Consider the following 7718-nt stretch of genomic DNA (forward strand, 5'->3'; position numbering starts at 1 on the left):
AGAACGGGTAGACCTGGCCTCCCTGCCGCCAGAACGGGTAGACCTGGCATCCCTGCCGGCAAAACGGGTAGACCTGGTCTCCCTGCCGGTAAAACGGGTAGACCTGTTCTCCCTGCCGGCAAAACGGGTAGACCTGGCCTCCCTGCCGGCAGAACGGGTAGACCTGGCCTCCCTGCCGCCAGAACGGGTAGACCTGGCATCCCTGCCGGCAAAACGGGTAGACCTGGTCTCCCTGCCGGTAAAACGGGTAGACCTGGTCTCCCTGCAGGTAAAACGGGTAGACCTGTTATCCCTGCCGGCAAAACGGGTAGACCTGGCATCCCTGCCGGTAAAACGGGTAGACCTGGTCTCCCTGCCGGCAAAAAGGGTAGACCTGTTCTCCCTGCCGCCAGAACGGGTAGACCTGGCCTCCCTGCCGGTAAAATGGGTAGACCTGGTCTCCGTGCAGGTAAAACGGGTAGACCTGGTATCCCTGCCGGCAGAACGGGTAGACCTGGTCTCCCTGCCGCCAGAACGGGTAGACCTGGCATCCCTGCCGGCAAAACGGGTAGACCTGGTCTCCCTGCCGGTAAAACGGGTAGACATGGCCTCCCTGCAGGTAAAACGGGTAGACCTGTTCTCCCTGCCGGCAAAACGGGTAGACCTGGCATCCCTGCCGGCAAAACGGGTAGACCTGGTCTCCCTGCCGGTAAATGGGTAGACCTGGTCTCCCTGCCGCTAGAACGGGTAGACCTGGCCTCCCTGCCGGCAACATGGGTAGACCTGGCCTCCCTGCCGGTAAAACGGGTAGACCTGGCATCCCTGCAGGTAAAACGGGTAGACCTGGCATCCCTGCCGGCAAAACGGGTAGACCTGTTCTCCCTGCAGGTAAAACGGGTAGACCTGTTCTCCCTGCCGCCAGAACGGGTAGACCTGGCATCCCTGCCGGCAAAACGGGTAGACCTGGCATCCCTGCCGGTAAATGGGTAGACCTGGCATCCCTGCCGGAAAAACGGGTAGACCTGGCATCCCTGCCGGCAATACGGGTAGACCTGGTCTCCCTGCCGCTAGAACGGGTAGACCTGGCATCCCTGCCGGTAAAACAGGTAGACCTGGCCTCCCTGCCGCCAGAACGGGTAGACCTGGCATCCCTGCCGGTAAAACGGGTAGACCTGGCCTCCCTGCCGGCAGAACGGGTAGACCTGGTCTCCCTGCAGGTAAAACGGGTAGACCTGGCCTCCCTGCCGGCAGAACGGGTAGACCTGGCCTCCCTGCCGGCAGAAGGGGTAGACCTGTCCTCCCTGCGGACAGAGCGGGTCGCCCGTGCTGGAGGCCCGTATGCAGGGGTGCCTGCACGGGGTGGGAAGGGGCGGCGGCGGGCTGCCTGTGCTCTCTCAGCCGGGGCGGCGGTGGGGGGGCTTGCGGGGGGTGGCTTGGGGCGGCAGGCCGGTCCTGCCGGAGGCCCGTATGCAGGGGTGCCTGCACAGGGTGGGTGGGCCGGCGGCGGGCTGCCTGTGCTCTCTCAGCCGGGGCGGCGGTGGGGGGGCTTGCGGGGGGTGGCTGGGGTCGGCAGGCCGGCCCTGCCGGAGGCCCGTATGCAGGGGTGCCTGCACGGGGTGGGAAGGGGCGGCGGCGGGCTGCCTGTGCTCTCTCAGCCGGGGCGGCGGTGGGGGGGCCTGTGGCGGGTGGCTGGGGGCGGCAGGCCGGCCCTGCCGGAGGCCCGTATGCAGGGGTGCCTGCACGGGGTGGGAAGGGCCGGCGGCGGGCTGCCTGTGCTGTTTCAGTCGGGGCGGCGGTGGGGGGGCTTGCGGGGGGTGGCTGGGGTCGGCAGGCCCGCCCTGCCGGAGGCCCGTATGCAGGGGTGCCTGCACGGGGTGGGTGGGCCTGCGGCGGGCTGCCTGTGCTCTCTGAGCCGGGGCGGCGGTGGGGGGGGCTTGCGGGGGGTGGCTGGGGGCGGCAGGCCGGCCCTGCCGGAGGCCCGTATGCAGGGGTGCCTGCACGGGGTGGGAAGGGGCGGCGGCGGGGTGCCTGTGCTCTCTCAGCCGGGGCGGCGGTGGGGGGGCTTGCGGGGGGTGGCTGGGGGCGGCAGGCCGGCCCTGCCGGAGGCCCGTATGCAGGGGTGCCTGCACGGGGTGGGAAGGGCCGGCGGCGGGCTGCCTGTGCTCTCTCAGCCGGGGCGGCGGTGGGGGGGCCTGTGGCGGGTGGCTGGGGGCGGCAGGCCGGCCCTGCCGGAGGCCCGTATGCAGGGGTGCCTGCACGGGGTGGGAAGGGCCGGCGGCGGGCTGCCTGTGCTCTCTCAGCCGGGGCGGCGGTGGGGGGGGTTGCGGGGGGTGGCTGGGGTCGGCAGGCCGGTCCTGCCGGAGGCCCGTATGCAGGGGTGCCTGCACGGGGTGGGTGGGCCTGCGGCGGGCTGCCTGTGCTCTCTGAGCCGGGGCGGCGGTGGGGGGGGCTTGCGGGGGGTGGCTGGGGGCGGCAGGCCGGCCCTGCCGGAGGCCCGTATGCAGGGGTGCCTGCACGGGGTGGGAAGGGGCGGCGGCGGGCTGCCTGTGCTCTCTCAGCCGGGGCGGCGGTGGGGGGGCTTGCGGGGGGTGGCTGGGGGCGGCAGGCCGGCCCTGCCGGAGGCCCGTATGCAGGGGTGCCTGCACGGGGTGGGAAGGGCCGGCGGCGGGCTGCCTGTGCTGTCTCAGTCGGGGCGGCGGTGGGGGGGGTTGCGGGGGGTGGCTGGGGTCGGCAGGCCGGCCCTGCCGGAGGCCCGTATGCAGGGGTGCCTGCACGGGGTGGGTGGGCCTGCGGCGGGCTGCCTGTGCTCTCTGAGCCGGGGCGGCGGTGGGGGGGGCTTGCGGGGGGTGGCTGGGGTCGGCAGGCCGGCCCTGCCGGAGGCCCGTATGCAGGGGTGCCTGCACGGGGTGGGAAGGGCCGGCGGCGGGCTGCCTGTGCTGTCTCAGTCGGGGCGGCGGTGGGGGGGGTTGCGGGGGGTGGCTGGGGTCGGCAGGCCGGCCCTGCCGGAGGCCCGTATGCAGGGGTGCCTGCACGGGGTGGGTGGGCCTGCGGCGGGCTGCCTGTGCTCTCTGAGCCGGGGCGGCGGTGGGGGGGGCTTGCGGGGGGTGGCTGGGGGCGGCAGGCCGGCCCTGCCGGAGGCCCGTATGCAGGGGTGCCTGCACGGGGTGGGAAGGGCCGGCGGCGGGCTGCCTGTGCTGTCTCAGTCGGGGCGGCGGTGGGGGGGCTTGCGGGGGGTGGCTGGGGTCGGCAGGCCGGCCCTGCCGGAGGCCCGTATGCAGGGGTGCCTGCACGGGGTGGGTGGGCCTGCGGCGGGCTGCCTGTGCTCTCTGAGCCGGGGCGGCGGTGGGGGGGGCTTGCGGGGGGTGGCTGGGGGCGGCAGGCCGGCCCTGCCGGAGGCCCGTATGCAGGGGTGCCTGCACGGGGTGGGAAGGGGCGGCGGCGGGGTGCCTGTGCTCTCTCAGCCGGGGCGGCGGTGGGGGGGCTTGCGGGGGGTGGCTGGGGGCGGCAGGCCGGTCCTGCCGGAGGCCCGTATGCAGGGGTGCCTGCACAGGGTGGGTGGGCCGGCGGCGGGCTGCCTGTGCTCTCTCAGCCGGGGCGGCGGTGGGGGGGCTTGCGGGGGGTGGCTGGGGTCGGCAGGCCGGCCCTGCCGGAGGCCCGTATGCAGGGGTGCCTGCACGGGGTGGGAAGGGGCGGCGGCGGGCTGCCTGTGCTCTCTCAGCCGGGGCGGCGGTGGGGGGGCCTGTGGCGGGTGGCTGGGGGCGGCAGGCCGGCCCTGCCGGAGGCCCGTATGCAGGGGTGCCTGCACGGGGTGGGAAGGGCCGGCGGCGGGCTGCCTGTGCTGTTTCAGTCGGGGCGGCGGTGGGGGGGCTTGCGGGGGGTGGCTGGGGTCGGCAGGCCCGCCCTGCCGGAGGCCCGTATGCAGGGGTGCCTGCACGGGGTGGGTGGGCCTGCGGCGGGCTGCCTGTGCTCTCTGAGCCGGGGCGGCGGTGGGGGGGGCTTGCGGGGGGTGGCTGGGGGCGGCAGGCCGGCCCTGCCGGAGGCCCGTATGCAGGGGTGCCTGCACGGGGTGGGAAGGGCCGGCGGCGGGCTGCCTGTGCTCTCTCAGCCGGGGCGGCGGTGGGGGGGCCTGTGGCGGGTGGCTGGGGGCGGCAGGCCGGCCCTGCCGGAGGCCCGTATGCAGGGGTGCCTGCACGGGGTGGGAAGGGCCGGCGGCGGGCTGCCTGTGCTCTCTCAGCCGGGGCGGCGGTGGGGGGGCCTGTGGCGGGTGGCTGGGGGCGGCAGGCCGGCCCTGCCGGAGGCCCGTATGCAGGGGTGCCTGCACGGGGTGGGAAGGGCCGGCGGCGGGCTGCCTGTGCTCTCTCAGCCGGGGCGGCGGTGGGGGGGGTTGCGGGGGGTGGCTGGGGTCGGCAGGCCGGCCCTGCCGGAGGCCCGTATGCAGGGGTGCCTGCACGGGGTGGGAAGGGCCGGCGGCGGGCTGCCTGTGCTCTCTCAGCCGGGGCGGCGGTGGGGGGGCTTGCGGGGGGTGGCTGGGGTCGGCAGGCCGGCCCTGCCGGAGGCCCGTATGCAGGGGTGCCTGCACGGGGTGGGTGGGCCTGCGGCGGGCTGCCTGTGCTCTCTGAGCCGGGGCGGCGGTGGGGGGGGCTTGCGGGGGGTGGCTGGGGGCGGCAGGCCGGCCCTGCCGGAGGCCCGTATGCAGGGGTGCCTGCACGGGGTGGGAAGGGGCGGCGGCGGGGTGCCTGTGCTCTCTCAGCCGGGGCGGCGGTGGGGGGGCTTGCGGGGGGTGGCTTGGGGCGGCAGGCCGGTCCTGCCGGAGGCCCGTATGCAGGGGTGCCTGCACAGGGTGGGTGGGCCGGCGGCGGGCTGCCTGTGCTCTCTCAGCCGGGGCGGCGGTGGGGGGGCTTGCGGGGGGTGGCTGGGGGCGGCAGGCCGGCCCTGCCGGAGGCCCGTATGCAGGGGTGCCTGCACGGGGTGGGAAGGGGCGGCGGCGGGTTGCCTGTGCTCTCTCAGCCGGGGCGGCGGTGGGGGGGCTTGCGGGGGGTGGCTGGGGGCGGCAGGCCGGTCCTGCCGGAGGCCCGTATGCAGGGGTGCCTGCACAGGGTGGGTGGGCCGGCGGCGGGCTGCCTGTGCTCTCTGAGCCGGGGCGGCGGTGGGGGGGCTTGCGGGGGGTGGCTGGGGGCGGCAGGCCGGCCCTGCCGGAGGCCCGTATGCAGGGGTGCCTGCACGGGGTGGGAAGGGGCGGCGGCGGGGTTCCTGTGCTCTCTGAGCCGGGGCGGCGGTGGGGGGGCTTGCGGGGGGTGGCTGGGGGCGGCAGGCCGGCCCTGCCGGAGGCCCGTATGCAGGGGTGCCTGCACGGGGTGGGAAGGGGCGGCGGCGGGGTTCCTGTGCTCTCTGAGCCGGGGCGACGGTGGGGGGGCTTGCGGGGGGTGGCTGGGGGCGGCAGGCCGGCTCTGCCGGAGGCCCGTATGCAGGGGTGCCTGCACGGGGTGGGAAGGGCCGGCGGCGGGCTGCCTGTGCTCTCTCAGCCGGGGCGGCGGTGGGGGGGCTTGCGGGGGGTGGCTGGGGTCGGCAGGCCGGTCCTGCCAGAGGCCCGTATGCAGGGGTGCCTGCACGGGGTGGGAAGGGCCGGCGGCGGGCTGCCTGTGCTGTCTCAGTCGGGGCGGCGGTGGGGGGGCTTGCGGGGGGTGGCTGGGGTCGGCAGGCCGGCCCTGCCGGAGGCCCGTATGCAGGGGTGCCTGCACGGGGTGGGTGGGCCTGCGGCGGGCTGCCTGTGCTCTCTGAGTCGGGGCGGCGGTGGGGGGGGCTTGCGGGGGGTGGCTGGGGGCGGCAGGCCGGCCGTGCCGGAGGCCCGTATGCAGGGGTGCCTGCACGGGGTGGGAAGGGCCGGCGGCGGGCTGCCTGTGCTCTCTCAGCCGGGGCGGCGGTGGGGGGGGTTGCGGGGGGTGGCTGGGGTCGGCAGGCCGGCCCTGCCGGAGGCCCGTATGCAGGGGTGCCTGCACGGGGTGGGAAGGGCCGGCGGCGGGCTGCCTGTGCTCTCTCAGTCGGGGCGGCGGTGGGGGGGCTTGCGGGGGGTGGCTGGGGTCGGCAGGCCGGCCCTGCCGGAGGCCCGTATGCAGGGGTGCCTGCACGGGGTGGGTGGGCCGGCGGCGGGCTGCCTGTGCTCTCTGAGCCGGGGCGGCGGTGGGGGGGGCTTGCGGGGGGTGGCTGGGGGCGGCAGGCCGGCCCTGCCGGAGGCCCGTATGCAGGGGTGCCTGCACGGGGTGGGAAGGGCCGGCGGCGGGGTGCCTGTGCTCTCTCAGCCGGGGCGGCGGTGGGGGGGCTTGCGGGGGGTGGCTGGGGGCGGCAGGCCGGTCCTGCCGGAGGCCCGTATGCAGGGGTGCCTGCACGGGGTGGGTGGGCCGGCGGCGGGCTGCCTGTGCTCTCTGAGCCGGGGCGGCGGTGGGGGGGCTTGCGGGGGGTGGCTGGGGGCGGCAGGCCGGCCCTGCCGGAGGCCCGTATGCAGGGGTGCCTGCACGGGGTGGGAAGGGCCGGCGGCGGGCTGCCTGTGCTGTCTCAGTCGGGGCGGCGGTGGGGGGGCTTGCGGGGGGTGGCTGGGGTCGGCAGGCCGGCCCTGCCGGAGGCCCGTATGCAGGGGTGCCTGCACGGGGTGGGTGGGCCGGCGGCGGGCTGCCTGTGCTCTCTGAGCCGGGGCGGCGGTGGGGGGGGCTTGCGGGGGGTGGCTGGGGGCGGCAGGCCGGCCCTGCCGGAGGCCCGTATGCAGGGGTGCCTGCACGGGGTGGGAAGGGGCGGCGGCGGGGTGCCTGTGCTCTCTCAGCCGGGGCGGCGGTGGGGGGGCTTGCGGGGGGGTGGCTGGGGGCGGCAGGCCGGTCCTGCCGGAGGCCCGTATGCAGGGGTGCCTGCACGGGGGTGGGTTGGGGGGGGCGGCGGGAATTTTTTGGTTTTTGTTGCTTTTTTATTTCTTTTTCCGCTTTTGAAACAGAGACGCCGCCCCGTCCTCGGGCGTTTCAGCCGAGCTGATGGAAAGCGGCGCCCCTTCCCGTCGCTTGCGGGGGGGGGTGGTGCAGGAGGGGGGAGGCGGCGCGCGCCTGAAATTCCCCTCGCCACCCCCCGTTTCCGAGACTTCGCCGTATCTAGTGGAAGGCGCTAAGCTTGGCCGGACTGTCTCGCTGAAGGCTTTCTTACTCTGCATCGGTTCTGACGGTGGGCGAGAAAAAAAAACAAAACCAAAGCAGAGCAGGGAAACAGTTACAAAAATTTCTTGAGAGCCAGCACCGGCCCGCCCATCGGCAGACGGAGCGGCGCCCGGGGTCAACGAGTGCCACCCTGCTGCTTAGCAACCGGAACCCGAGCCGGCCCGCCCCGCCCACCCGCCGGCAAGGGGCGGGCGCTTCCCCGCGGCAGAAGGGGGAGACAGAGACTGAGAGACGGGGTCGAGGAGCAGGCGGGGAGCCTTGCGCTGAGGTAGGCTGGGGACGGGGCCTCTTTTCCGAGAAGATTGAGGTTTGAGTCGGGGGGGGGGGGGGGGGGGGGGCGGCGGCAGGGGCTGCTTGTGCGCTCTCGGCCGGGGCGGCGGTGGGGGGGTGGCGGGGTGGGGGGGGGCAGCGGAGCGGCCGTGCCGGAGGCCCGTATGCAGGGGTGCCCGCACCGGGGGGGGGGTGGGGGGGGGCGGCGGCAGGGGCTGCTTGTGCGCTCTCGGCCGGGGCGGCGGTGGGGGGGGGCTTGCGGGTGGGGGTGCGGCGGCC

The sequence above is a fragment of the Opisthocomus hoazin genome, unplaced genomic scaffold, assembly GCF_030867145.1.
Source record: "Opisthocomus hoazin isolate bOpiHoa1 unplaced genomic scaffold, bOpiHoa1.hap1 HAP1_SCAFFOLD_247, whole genome shotgun sequence".
Classification (NCBI taxonomy): Eukaryota; Metazoa; Chordata; class Aves; order Opisthocomiformes; family Opisthocomidae; genus Opisthocomus; species Opisthocomus hoazin.